The sequence below is a fragment of the Pan paniscus genome, chromosome 15 (genome assembly GCF_029289425.2).
Source record: "Pan paniscus chromosome 15, NHGRI_mPanPan1-v2.0_pri, whole genome shotgun sequence".
Classification (NCBI taxonomy): Eukaryota; Metazoa; Chordata; class Mammalia; order Primates; family Hominidae; genus Pan; species Pan paniscus.
The window spans coordinates 59,395,904-59,409,937 of NC_073264.2; the positions used below are offsets into that span (position 1 = coordinate 59,395,904).

At 38.3% G+C, this 14,034-nt stretch overlaps 1 pseudogene; it reads left to right on the forward strand.

Annotated features, from left to right (window-relative positions):
* Positions 1 to 234: 234 nt before the first annotated feature.
* LOC129393818 (high mobility group protein B1-like) lies at positions 235 to 11,682 on the forward strand (annotated as a pseudogene).
* Positions 11,683 to 14,034: the final 2,352 nt, after the last annotated feature.

The window sequence follows — 14,034 nt, forward strand, 5'->3', positions numbered from 1 at the left end:
ACTAGCCTCTTTAGGAAAAAAAGCTGGTAAATTTTACTTTGATAAACGTAAAATTTATTTTAAGCAAAGACTGAGTACCTTATTACCATAAATCATCTTGATGCTGGTACCTAAAAAAAAAAAAAAAAAGTTTAAAAGTTTTGCTTTAGAGATTCCAAAGAATATATTTAGACTTATAAAAGCACTTATCTGATAAGATTCTATTTGCTTTTCTTTATTCATAGAGACCTAAAAAATAAGAAAGTCAACTTCTAGGCTACCAATGTTTAACAGATTTCAACATCAGAATATTCTTCATTTCACAGGAAAAGTAGCAAATTAAGATTACAAATATTCTCATTTTGTAAAAATATCCACCTATCAAAGGAACTTCAAAACATGAAATGCAACTATTGTAACCCCAACCAAGTATAGCTTTTTTTTGTTGTTCCAACTGACCATATGTATCTATTATGGCTGAACTATAATAAAGTATATACCACCACCTCCCCCACTCCCCCCCCCGCCGCACAAGACTGAGAGTTGTTTAAAAAAAAAAAAAAATCCTTTCCTTGTATTTCAACTGGTGAGCACAAATAACTATTCACATGCTAAAGGTACACACATTGAAATCATACTAACTGCTGGATAAGGTATACTATTTGAAAATCACTGATTCAGAAATGTGTCAATCGAAGGCTTCTAAACTAAGATGAACATGGAGGCTGGGTGTGGTGGCTCACACCTGTAATCTCAACACTTTGGGAAGCTGAGGCAGGAGGATCGCTTGAACCCAGGAGTTCAAGACCAGCCTAAGCAACGTAGTGAGAGACCTTTTCTCTACAAAAAATAAGAAAGTCAGCCAGGCGTGATGGCATGCGCCTGTAGTCCCAGCTACTCAAGAGGCTGAGGTGGCAGGATATCTTGAGCCCAGGAGTTCAGGGCTGTAGTGAGCTATGATAGCACCACTACACTCTGGCTTGGGTGACAGAGCAAGATTCTGTCTCAAAGAAAGAGAAAGAAGAAGAAAAAAAAAAAAGCATGGTTTATCACCTGAACAGATCTGGAAAACTGAATCTTTGAAAATACATAAGTGTGGGGGGACCAATTATTTTATGAACTACAGTAGTGGGATTTTTTTTTTTTTTCTTAAAAGATGTTGGGACTTCCTCTCTACCCCAGTTTAACCACAACAATTTAATAAAACTAGTACTGTAGCTCAAAACAGGACATTAGTTTATAAGCTCATAGATTTCAATCTAGCTTTGTCATTTAGTAACTGTGTGACTTGGGCAAGTTACTTAATTTTCTCATCTATAAAATAAGGATTATGTACCATTTTAAATGGCAACAAAACTGGAATTATTCAGATACACATCTAAATTTGTCCAAGGTTTTAATGTTGGAAAATTATTAAATGAGAAAAAGAACTAAAACAGGAAGTGTTATCAGAAAAGACTGTATTGCTAAGATACCACTTCTCTCCAAAATCATTTATTAGATTCGATGTAAACTTAGTCAAATTCCCAAGTGGCTTTTTGGGGGAAAGTGGTAGAAATCAATAAGCTGTTTCTAAAATTTATGTGGAAAAAGTAAAAGAATTAGAAAAGCCAAAACAATTTTGAAAAGCACAAGTGAGAAGACCCACATTACCTAATTGCAAGACTAACTATAAAGTTCATAATGTAGACATAATATAAAATGGAGTTTAAAAATAGACCCACAAATACAGTCAACTGACAAAAGTAAAAAAGCAAATTACTAGAGAAAGGATAGTGTTTTTTCAACAAATGGTGCTGGAACAACTCAACATTCGTATGCAGGAAGAAAAAAAACCCCAAACAAAAACCTCAAACCATATCTTATACTACCTATATATAAAAAGTAGCTAAAAAGTGATCATAGACCAAAATGTACCTCAACCTATAAAGCTTCAAAGAAAACAGAAGACATGTGTGACTGGTTTAAGAAAGAGTTCTCAGATACTACACCAAAAGCATGATCCAGAAAAGAAAAACAATTGACAAGCTTTATCAAAATTAAAAGCAGCTGTTCTCCTTCCTAAAAACACTATTAAGGGACTGACAAGACAGGAAAAACTCTGGGGGAAAATATTTGCAAATCACATGTCTGACAAAGGACTTGTGTCCAGAATATATGAAGAACTCTCGAAATTGAACAATATGAAAACTCAACTTTTAAAAATGGGCAAAACAATAGGACCATTTACTAAAGAAGACACATGAATAACAAATATATAAGAAAAGATATTCATTAGGAAAATGCAAAATCATGATGAGATACCACTCTACATCTATTATAATGTGTACAATTAAAACTATACATTCTGACCACACTAGCACTGGTGAGTACGTAGACTAATGAATGCTTTATTGCTGGTGGGAAAGGAAAATGGTACAGATGCTTTGGAAAACAGTTCAGCAGCTTCTTACGAAGTTTAACACTTAGCATATAACCCAGCACTCCTATTCCTAAGTGTTTACCTAAGTGAAATGAAAACTTCAGCTACATGATTCATGCATACTATATGATTCCAACTGTATGACATTTTTGAAAAGGCCAAACTATATGATCAGAAAAACAAAGCAGTGGTTCTCAGGGTGGGGGTGGGGGGTTGAGCATGGTAAGAAGTTGTTAAATTAGCAAAAAACAACTTCCTGTAGTGATGGAAATGTTCTGTATCTTGATTGTATTTAGCTGTAAGACTGTTTAAATTTGTTAATATTAATGGAATCATACGTATAAAGAGTAAATTTTACTGTATTATATCACAATAAACCAAGACTTAAGAAAAACTGCCTAGTATATAGAAAATGTTGAAACGCACATTATCCTTCACTTCAGTTGAGCATCTGCGCACCACACTAGCATGTGTGCCACCTGGGATCCTTTTTATTACACTGCAATAATCACACTGGCTAAACCTATTCTTTAAACTTGTAACACTACCTAATTTTAACAGTTTGAGGAAAGCATTCCATTTTAATCCAAAAAATATACCTTGTCCCCCTGCCCCCCCAGACAGAATTTTGCTCTTCTTGCCCAGGCTGGAGTGCAGTGGCACGATCTTGGCTTACTGCAACTTCGGCCTCCTGGGTTCAAGAGATTCTTCTGCCTCAGTCTCCCGAGTAGCTGGGATTACAGGCGCTAATTTTTCTATTTTTACTAGAGACGGGGTTTCATCATGTTGGCTAGGCTAGTCTCGAACTCTGACCTTGTGATCCGCCCGCCTCGACCTCCCAAAGTGCTGGGGAACCACCGCGCCTGGTCTTTTTTTTTTCTTTTTTTTTTTTTTTGAGACGGAGTTTCACTGTTGTTGCCCAGGCTGGAGTGCAATGACACAATCTCAGCTCACTGCAACCTCTGCCTCCCGGGTTCCAGCAATCTCCTGCCTCAGCCTCCAAAGCAGCTGGGATTGCAGGCACGCACCGCCACACTTGGCTAATTTTGTATTTTTAGTAGAGATGGGATTTCACCATGTTGGTCAGGCTGGTTTCGAACTCCTGACTGCAGGTGATCCACCCACCTAGGCCTCCCAAAGTGCTGGGATTACAGGCATGAGCCACCGCACCCAGCATACCTCAATCATAATAAACATTAATCGCTTATTAGAACTGTTAAAGGATACATGAAATAGAAAACGTGATTCCTGCCCTTTACAAAATATTCTGAGAAGCTGTTTCCTTATAAAACCACTAAATTATATCTTACCCTCCTTTAAACTGGGGTGAATTTTAAAGATACCTTTTCGCATGTTGCTGCTTAAACTAAACCACCACCACCAAAAAAAAAAGTAAGAAAAAAAACCCAAAAGACCTCAGTGTGGTGGTGTCCAACTGTGGTCCCAGCTACTCATGAGGCTGAGGTAAGAGGATTGCTTGAGCAGTGCTGCATTGTGCTGTGAAAGTGCCTGTGAATAGCCACTACACTCCAGCCTGGACAACATAGCGAGACCTTGCCTGTATAAAGTAAAAAAAAAAGATAACAAGGCCAGGCGTGGTGGCTCACGCCTGCAATGCCAGCACTTTGGGAGGCTGAGCTAGGTAGATCACGAGGTCAAGAGTTAGAGACCAACCTGACCAACAAGGTGAAACCCCGTCTCTACTAAAAATACAAAAATCAGCCGGGTGTGGAGGCAGGTACCTGTAATCCCAGCTACTCAGGAGGCTGAAACAGGAGAACTGCTTCAATCTAAGTGGAGCTTGCAGTAAGGCAAGATCGTGCCACTGCACTCCAGCCTGGGCGACAGAGTGAGACTCCATCTGAACAACAATAACAAAGAAAATAACAAAGAGGGCAAAGAAAGCCATCCATATTCCCACAACCTGGAATAACTATTTTAGGAATTTTTGTTTTTTTGCTTGCTTCCATGGTGTTTTTTTTTTTTTTTTTTTTTTTTCCGGAGACAGGGTCTCACTCTGTTGCCAGGCTGGAGTACAATGGCAGGATCAAAGACCACTGCAGCCTCAACCTTCCGTGCTTAAACTATCCTCCCACCTCAGCCTCCTGAGTAGCTCGAATCACAGGCATGTGCCACCACGCCTGGCTAATTTTTAAAAATTTTTGAACACGCTGTATCTATATTGTCCAGGCTGGTCTCAAGTCGTGACAAGTGATCCTCCCACCTCGGCCTCCCAAAGTGTTGCGATTATGGGTGTGAGCCACTGCCCAGCCTCCATTGTTTTTGCAATGTATGTACTTAAATTATGTGGTATGTTCATATGTACCTATGTATTTATTGTCCCTCATTTAAATATTAAAATATTACAAATAAAATATTCCTTCTTTGACCACTCAACCCCTTCAAGAGGTACTCTATTAAAGTGTATCCTTCCAGTCCATATATCTCTTTGAAATAAATACTAGTATAATGTGATTAACATATAAAGATAGTTGATGAGCAGGATTCCTTACTTACTCATGTATCTTGGGTTTGTCTTTGAAGTGTATCATTTGGACTTATATTTCATTTCTACTACATGGAATCACAAAGTTTTGAGAAAAATTCATGTAAATAAAGAGTTGAACTGTTAAGATCCATGTGGAAATGGGAGTTAATTTTTTTTCAGGAAAAGTCAATGGGATTCAAGATTAATATAATATAAGGGAATTATTCTTAAGATAGCACCGAAGAAAATTCTGATAATTTAGAGAAAAGGAAATGGTATAGGAAAATTACAGGTATAAAGATAATAATATATGATATTTAGTAGGTCTGATTGGCTTGGGTGTCAGTAGCAACCAAGTGATAGCAGTAAAAATTCAAGGCAAACATTTGGATGCCTACAATGTATCACATCACCAAGGAAGACTAAAATTTAAAAAGTTCAGATTTCCCCAGTGAGAAAAGCAGATACTAAAAATCACTGGCAAGGTCTATTAAACGTGTATACAAGCTGGGCACAGTGGCTCCTGCCTATAATCCCAACACTTTGGGAGGCCGACGTGGGCAGATCACTTGTGGTCAGCAGTTTGAGACCAGCCTGGCCAACACAGTGAAACCCCATCTCTGCTAAAAATACAAAAATTAGCCGGGCATGGTGGCAGGCACCTGTAGTCCCAGCTACTTGGGAGGCTGAGGCAGTTGAATTGCTTGAACTTGGGAGGCAGAGGTTGCAGTGAGTCAAGACGGTGCTGCTGCACTCCAGTCTGGGTAACACAGTGAGACCCTGCCTCAAAAAAAAAGTAAAAAAGAGATGTGTATACATATACTTGTATGTCTACACTGAACTATAAACATGTGCTTTGGGGAGGAGAGAACATAAATTCTGACAAATATGGAAGGGAATTTGGGAACATTTCCTGGACACCTAGTGGAAGACCCCTCCAATGAGTGAATTCAGGAGAAAAAGCTTATCAATAATTATGAGTAAAAAACTTCTGAGATTCCAGTAATTAAAACAAAGTAGACTATGTAAAAATATGAAGGACAGAATTTACATGATAGTGGGAATGCATGCAACAGACAACTTTCTCAAAGTGTGGTTCAAAGATCACCTAAGTCAGAATTCTACAGATTTGAACTCACTAGGTAGGAAGAGGGACCCAGGAATCTGTATTTTCGATAAGTATCTGAGGTAATTCTTATTAACATTCTAAAATTTGAGAATCACTGATTTGGAAACAGGTTACTAAAAGGAGAATAGGGTAAGAGAAAAGGTTACTTTTAAAGCGATGACACTTAGGGCGGGGTGTGATGGCTCACGCCTATAATCCCAGCACTTTGGAAGGCCAAGATGGGTTGGTCACCTGAGGTCAGGAGTTCAAGACCAGCCTGGCCAACATGATGAAACCCCGTCTCTACTAAAAATATAAAAATTAGCCAGGTGTGATGGCAGGCGCCTGTAATCCCAGCTACTCAGGAGGCTGAGGCAGGAGAATCACCTGAACCTGGGAAGCGGAGGTTGCAGTGAGCCGAGACCACGCCACTGCACTCCAGCCTGTGCAACAGAGCAAGACTCCAACTCAAAAAAAAAAAGAAAGAGATGACATTTAGAAAGCAAAATGGGGGATGAAGCAGTAAGGGATGATGGGTATCTAGGAAAACTTTTTTTCATGATTGTGTAAGGAATGTATGTCTCGGAAATAGCAGCATACATACACCTAGATGAAAAAAAGAGTGGGGGGTGGGGGGAAGGGGAGGGAAGAATCTGGCAGAAAATTTATAGGGATGGTTCCAAATATTTTAGAATTCAACATCAGCTCCCAAGGAAGACAACATACAGATGTTAAGAGAACATTTCCAACATGTGAGTGAACAAAGAGCCAGGGTGCCAATAAAGAAGAAATTCTGTAACTGTTCACTAATGGTCAGGGACTGAAAAGCATCTTTCATATTTTACTGACAGGTCAAAAAAGAGAAAATTAGCTCTGACTTAATGCAGACCAGGTCAATTTGGTCAAAGAGAATTTTATAGACGAGCTTTGGTTCCACCATTGCAAAACAATATTCCGTTACCAGCAGTATTAGTAGGATTCAGGATTACACTGAAAGCATATTCTACTCACACATTCTATTAACAACTAATTGGAATTTCATTTCATAGGATAAAAACTGACAGAAAATTCATCATTTATAACTAGATGTTCTATTTACTATTTTAGCTGCAAAAGATTTTTAAAATGGTTTTACTGCAACTTCCCCCCAAAACATTTTCAACATTTACAATGTAGCCCAGTTCTAATTACCATCCAACCTTTGACCTGTCTCTTCTATAAGTGAAGCAAATGTGTCTAAATACAGTTCTTACATATTTCTGGAATAAAAACCTACTAGAAATGAACATAGATCCTTCCTTCATAGGCAATATAATAATTCATTCACAACCTCAAACACATTTGACATGGAAAGCCTAAAGGCAAGCCTCAAAGTAGGCAAGTCATACACTAAATACTTCTGACAGCAAAAGGTTTCTCTTCCTTCCTGGCAACCCTCTCTTTCATGATAAGCAGCCAAATGAATCTTTCTGACAAATGACATCATATATAGACAAGACATGCCATTCTCCCCCACCACCCGCCCTAGATATCCGGACGGCTTCCAAACTGAATTTCAGGAGAAGCTAGCCTAGCATAAAATCCATTCTTTTCCCTAAATGGAAATCTGACAAAACAGGAAGTACACAGCAGCACAGAGAAGCAAGTTTTGTGTCTTAAGTATTTACTGGTAACAGACTAGTTCTTCGTGACTAATAAAATGCAGAACTTCAAATTTGAGAGGAAAACAGCAAGTCTGCCTTGGGTTACCATGGCCTCGGCAATTCTAAGGCCTTAAAAACAGTATCACATGATACACAGAGTAAAAAGAAACAAGAAGGTGGTGCTTTTTTTTTTTTTTTTTGGTTATGTTCCTTCATACAAAAATTCCCCTCCCTGTCCCATCTGACCAAGATCTAGGCCACCAAAATTATACAAACACTGGAAGAAGCTTTATGATTGCATATATAGACTAAGAAACTAAGATTTTTTGAGAAACAGTAGGAATTCTGGTTTGATTTGAGGGAAATAATTGGGGATTTATTTTTATTTTTTTGCTTGCCATAGGATTTGAGGTAACCCTAAATGTAAATAAATACAAATCCCTAAGATCCCTAAGTGGGCTATTTGAACTGGCAGACTCAGTAACATATTAAACCTATCAAACACGCCAACAAAAAGAAAAAAAAAAAAAGAACATGATTTCATCCTCCATGCCTTTTTTCCCACTCAACCCACTGCTGTTAGGAATTTTTCAGGTAATGATTAATTTGTATCTAACGTCTAAGCTATTACACATTAAGTGTAGTAGTATATCTAAGTGCCCAGCAAATGTTAAAGTACCAAATTTAAAACGTTATTATCTAGTTGATTCCTCACCCTGTCCAAAGAAGGTTGAGACAGACCTACAGTAAGTCATGAAACCACTTCTGTGGATCACATCAGACTTTTTTTTCTGAGATGGCATCTTGCTCTGTACCCAGGCTGGAGTGCAGTGGCATGATCTCGGCTCACTGCAACCTCCACATCCTGGGTTCAAGCGATTCTTCTGCCTCAGCCTCCCAAGTGGCTGGGACTACACATGCGCGCCACCACGCCCGGCTAACTTTTGTATTTTTAGTAGAGACGGAGTTTCACCATATTGGCCAGGTTGGTCTCAAACTCCTGACCTTATGATCCACCCGTCTTGGCCTCCCAAAATGCTGGGATTACAGGCGTGAGCCACCGCACCCAGCCCATCTGATTTTTTATACAAATGAACTACAGAAGAAAATACTGAATCACACTGTAGTACTTTTGTGTGTGGGCAGTATAGACACATATATAAAACTGAAATGTCACTATAATGACATTAATGAAATGTCACCATAATGAAATTAATCAGTGTGGCAATTACTTGAAATATGTTTTACCAACCAATGAAAGCAATCAGAACTCTTGTTAAATAAAACAGTGAGATAGAGGGGGCATTAAATTTTCTGTCAGAATTTGATTCTAGGAACATCAGCCAATTCCTCAAATGCTAAAATTATCAAGTAAATGTCTAAGACTTCTGATTCTCAGAGTTTGTTAAAAAAAAGTTAACCTTGCAAAGAACAGGTGGATATTAGAAGCTTAGAATTCTTGTTTTAAAAATACGGTGCTAGACTGCAACCCTAAAATATTAAGAGCTGTAAATACCTAGCCCAATGACCCTCATTCTCTAAAAGCAAAAGCAGTGATGTATCCCAGGTCACAGCCAATGAGTAATAGGCTTATGAGTAGAACACATAACATCCAGTTTTCAAATCCAGTGTTTCAGTATTAAAGTGCTTATTCAATCCAACGTCCTGTTGATATTGTAAAAATTCTGATAATTTTGGAGCTAAGCACACACAATACTGCTTTAACTCCATGAAGGCCTATGAGCCTGATATTTTATCTCCCCAATTCCTGCCATTCTCATTTTGTCCAAATCATGATGCCACACCCTTAGCAATATCACAGCAAGCAAGGATCAAGTGTCCTCATGAAATATCTCATCCAGTTCCTATTCTCAGGCTATACCCAGTTTCACACCTAAAGGCATTATGGTATTGTGATTAAAAAAGAAAAATACTTGGAGGGTGAGACTATGGGTTCAATAATTTATTGAGCCACGTGGCTTATCTATCCCACTATTGGCAGGTGACGAACCCTTAGCCCTGGATGAACTTTTCCCAAATTTGTACCACTGATAATTATTAGGAAGATCTGTGAAAAATGAGGTAACAACAAGCAGAAAAACCATTCTCTGGTGGTTATTTAGAGATACAATCTTTTTTTAAAAAAGTGATTTCATTTTAAGTGACTGGCCAGGACATTCTTGAATGTACAAACACTGACAAAACACATTTTTACTGGCATGCATTTGTCCATTAAACATCACCTTTTAGTTTGCGATACCTTTTATAAATTTTCATTACACAAATGAATGCCTACTAAGTCCCAAGGCCTATGATAGGTTCTAAACCTACAAGGAAGAACAAGGTACAGTTTTCTGCCTGTAAAGATTGCATAACACAGTAAAAGAGACATATGTAAATAAAAGGCTAAAGTGCAATACAAAAAGTGGTAAAGAATCATGTAAGAGGAAACATGAAATTCACATGATGATTACCTATATAGTTCTACCTATTGAACTATCAGAAAACTTCACTTAAAAGGTAGCATTTGAATACAAGGAGATGGGATAACATTCAAATTGGTGAGAACAGTATGAACATAAGTAAATGAGAAAACATATGGCTTGTACAAGAGAACCATGATAGTTGAATGTGACTGCAGCATATGATGCTTGAAGGGAAGTAGTAAAAAATAAGGTTGGAGAGAGATGGATATGATCTTTAGTAGGGTCTCAGAATCAAGACAAGAGAGTCTAGATGCTTAATGTCTGTATATCAATGCAATAAATGTATACATTTAAAACTCTCTTGGAATGATATGCACGTAAGAGTATTACATATGTTACCACCACCACCTCATACCCAAGTACTTCCTAGATACTTGGCACCATTCTAAACATTTTACATGTATTTACCATGTAATACTAATTCCAACCTTGTCAAGCCAGTTCTATTATTATCCCCATGTTACAGATGAGGCAAGGATAATAAAAAATTTGCTCGAAATCACCCCTCCTCACAAAAATCCTGGCTATACCTACACATTCTAAAGCTAGAAGTATCTTCTTTGCTATCCCGGCATAATTTTTAAAGCTATCATTCTTATGGGGGCATAGGAAAAACCTACAAAGTAACCTGAATGACTTAAGAATCCTTAAAAAAATAAAAGGTTGGTCAAGTGAGAGCCAGACGGGCACTGGGTGACTCTGTGCCTTGCTGAGGAAAAATAACTAAACAGGGGTAAAGGAGATCCTAAGAAGCCAAGAGACAAAATGTCATCATATGCATTTTTTGTGCAAAGTTGTCGGGAGGAGCATAAGCACCACCACTCAGATGCTTCAGTAAACTTCTCAAAGAGTTTTCTAAGAAGTGCTCAGGGAAGTGGAAGACCATGTCTGCTAAAGAGAAAGGAAAATTTGAAAATATGGCAAAGGCGGACAAGGTCCATTATGAAAGAGAAATGAAAACCTATATTCCTCCTAAACAGGAGACAAAAAAGAAGTTCAAGGATCCCAATGCACCCAAGAGGCCTCCCTTCAGCCTGAGTATTGCCCGAAAATCAAAGGGAGAACATCCTGGCCAGTCCACTGGTGATGTTGCAAAGAAACTGGGAGAGATGCGGATTAACACTGCTGCAGATGACAAATGGCCTTATGAAAAGAAGGCTGCAAAGCTGAAGGAAAAATACAGAAAGGATACTGCTGTATATCGAGCTAAAGGAAAGCCTGATGCAGCGAAAAAGGGAGATGTCAAGGCTGAAAAAAGCAAGAAAAGGAAGGATAAGGAAGATGAAGAGGATGAGGAGGAGGAAGAGGATGAGGAGGAAGATGAAGAGGATGACGATAATGAATATGCTGATAATGAATACACTGGTTTTAGTGGTTTTGTCTATAAAACATTTAACTCCCCTGTACACAACTCACTCTTTTTGAAGTAAAAAATTGAAATGTAAGGCTGTGTAAAATGTTTTGAACTGTACAGTGTCTTTTTTTGTATAGTTAACACACTACCAAATGTGTCTTTAGATAGTCCTGTCCTGGTGGTATTTTCAGTAGCCACTAACCTTGCCTGGTACAGTATGGGGGTTGTAAATTGCCATGGAAATTTAAAGCAGGTTCTTGTTGGTGCACAGCACAAATTAGTTATATACGGGGATGGTAGTTTTTTCATCTTCAGTCGTCTCTGATGTGGCTTATACGAAATAACTGTTCTCTTAACTGAATACCACTCTGCAATTACAAAAAAAAAAAAAGTTGCAGCTGTTTTGTTGACACTGTGAATGCTTCTAAGTAAATACATTAGAAAAAAATAAGGTGTCAAAAGAGATAAAAAGTGAAGCAATAAAAACATACACATAACCACACATTCATTAAAAACTCAGAATGTTGTAAACTGATGCACAAATGTTAGGTTTTTAAATACACTGATTTTTTCCTGAATCTGAACACAGGTATCTTTTTAACTCAAAGCTAGCACTACAATGGAAAAACTTTTAAGTACGTATTTAAATCAAATCAAAGACTGTCTTGATAAATATAAAAAAATAGCTCAAATTTCATAAGCTCACATACCATCCCAAAAGGAAAACTCCAAAAAAGTTAGGTTTCATAAAAGCAGACTAAAAAGTGGAATCAACAAGAAAAAATATGTATATTTAATATTGTGATTGGTATGTAATTGATAATGTAAAAGACTGGCTTTTTTCTAAAACAAAATCAGGAAAGAGAGTAGCAAATAAAACATTTTTTTTTTTTTTTTTTTTTGAGACGGGTCTTGCTCTGTTGCCCAGGCTGGAATGCAGTGGTGCCATCTCGGCTCACTGCAACTTCCGCCTCCTGGGTTCAAGCAATTCTCCTGCCTCAGCCTCCCAAACAGCTGGGATTACAGCTGCCTGAAACCACACCCAGCTAAGTTTTATATTTTTAGTAGAGGTGGGGTTTCACCATGTTGGCCAGGCTGGTCTTGAACTCCTGACCTCAGGTGATCTGCCTGCCTCGGCCTCCCAAAGTGCTGGGATTACAGGTGTGGGCCACCACATCCGGCTTTTTTTTTTTGAGATGGGAGTTTCGCTCTTGTTGGCCAGGCTGGAGTACAATGGTGCAATCTTGGCTCACCGCGACCTTCGCCTCCCGGATTCAAGCGGTTCTCCTGCCTCAGCCTCCAGAGTAGCTGGGATTACAGGCATGCGCCACCACGCCAGGCTAATTTTGTATTTTTAGTAGAGATGCAGTTTCTCCATGTTGGTCAGGCTGGTCTCAAACTCCCAATCTCACGCCCGCCTCAGCCTCCCAAAGCGCTGTGCCTGGCCAATAAAACATTTTTTTAAAAGTCTTGGGAAAAAAGGCAGTGGAGGTGGGGTGGGAGGGTGATGATGGTGGCAGATCCATAGGAGGCTAACTGGTGAAATCCAGCTCCTTCTCCAGGGTTAGCTCAAAAGTCCACCTACTGCATGTTTTGACGTAATTATTAAAAGTAATTTCTTATACTGAACATTTTGTTGAAATAAAAATGATTTATAAAAACAAGACACTTAACACCTTTACCTGGATTTCAGATAAAGAATCTTGGCTAAACATTCATGTTCCATAAAAATATCTGTTCCCTCTAGACATTATTTTAAAAATAAACTAAAACAGAATACACAAAAATTAGTACACTCAGAAAGAGGGGAAAAAGAAAGATATTTCACTCTATTCCATTTGAGCCCTTTTAAAACATACATATATGAAGGGACTTCAAAAAATTTGTGGAAAACCAGAATTAAATGATAAAAAACATTGTTTACTTCTCAACATAAGTTCCACCAAATCAAGACACTTTTGTAAGCAATAATACCAGTCATTCAGTCCATTCCTAAAGAACTGAGGGTCCTGGGAATTTAGCTATGTCAATGCAGTCTTTTTTACATTAACTGAAGAAAAATGGGTGCCCTTAAAAAAAATTGGTAAGATTAGGAATCGAAGTCAGAAGGAGCCAAATCAGGACTGCAAGGTAGATGCCTCATATTTTCCCATCAAAATTCTTACAAAACTGCCCTAGTTTGATGAAGGGCCTTGGCTGCATTGTTGGGGTAGAGTACATTTTGGTGAAGCTCTCTCAGGCGTTTTTCTGCTAAAGCTTTGGCTAATTTTTTTCAACAAAATACTCTCATAAGCAGATGTTATCGTTCTTTGGCCCTCCAGAAAGTCAACAAGCAAAACGATTTGAGCATTCCAAAAACCTGTTTTGCCTTGACCTTTGCTCTTGACCAGCCTACTTTTGCTTTGACTGGACCACTTCCACCTCTTGGTAGCCATTGCTTTGACTGTGCTTTGTCTTCAAAAGTGTACTAGTAAAGCCATGTTCTATCTCTTGTTACAATTTTTCAAAGAAATCCTTTAGGGTCTTGATCACACTTGTTTAAATTTCCATTGAA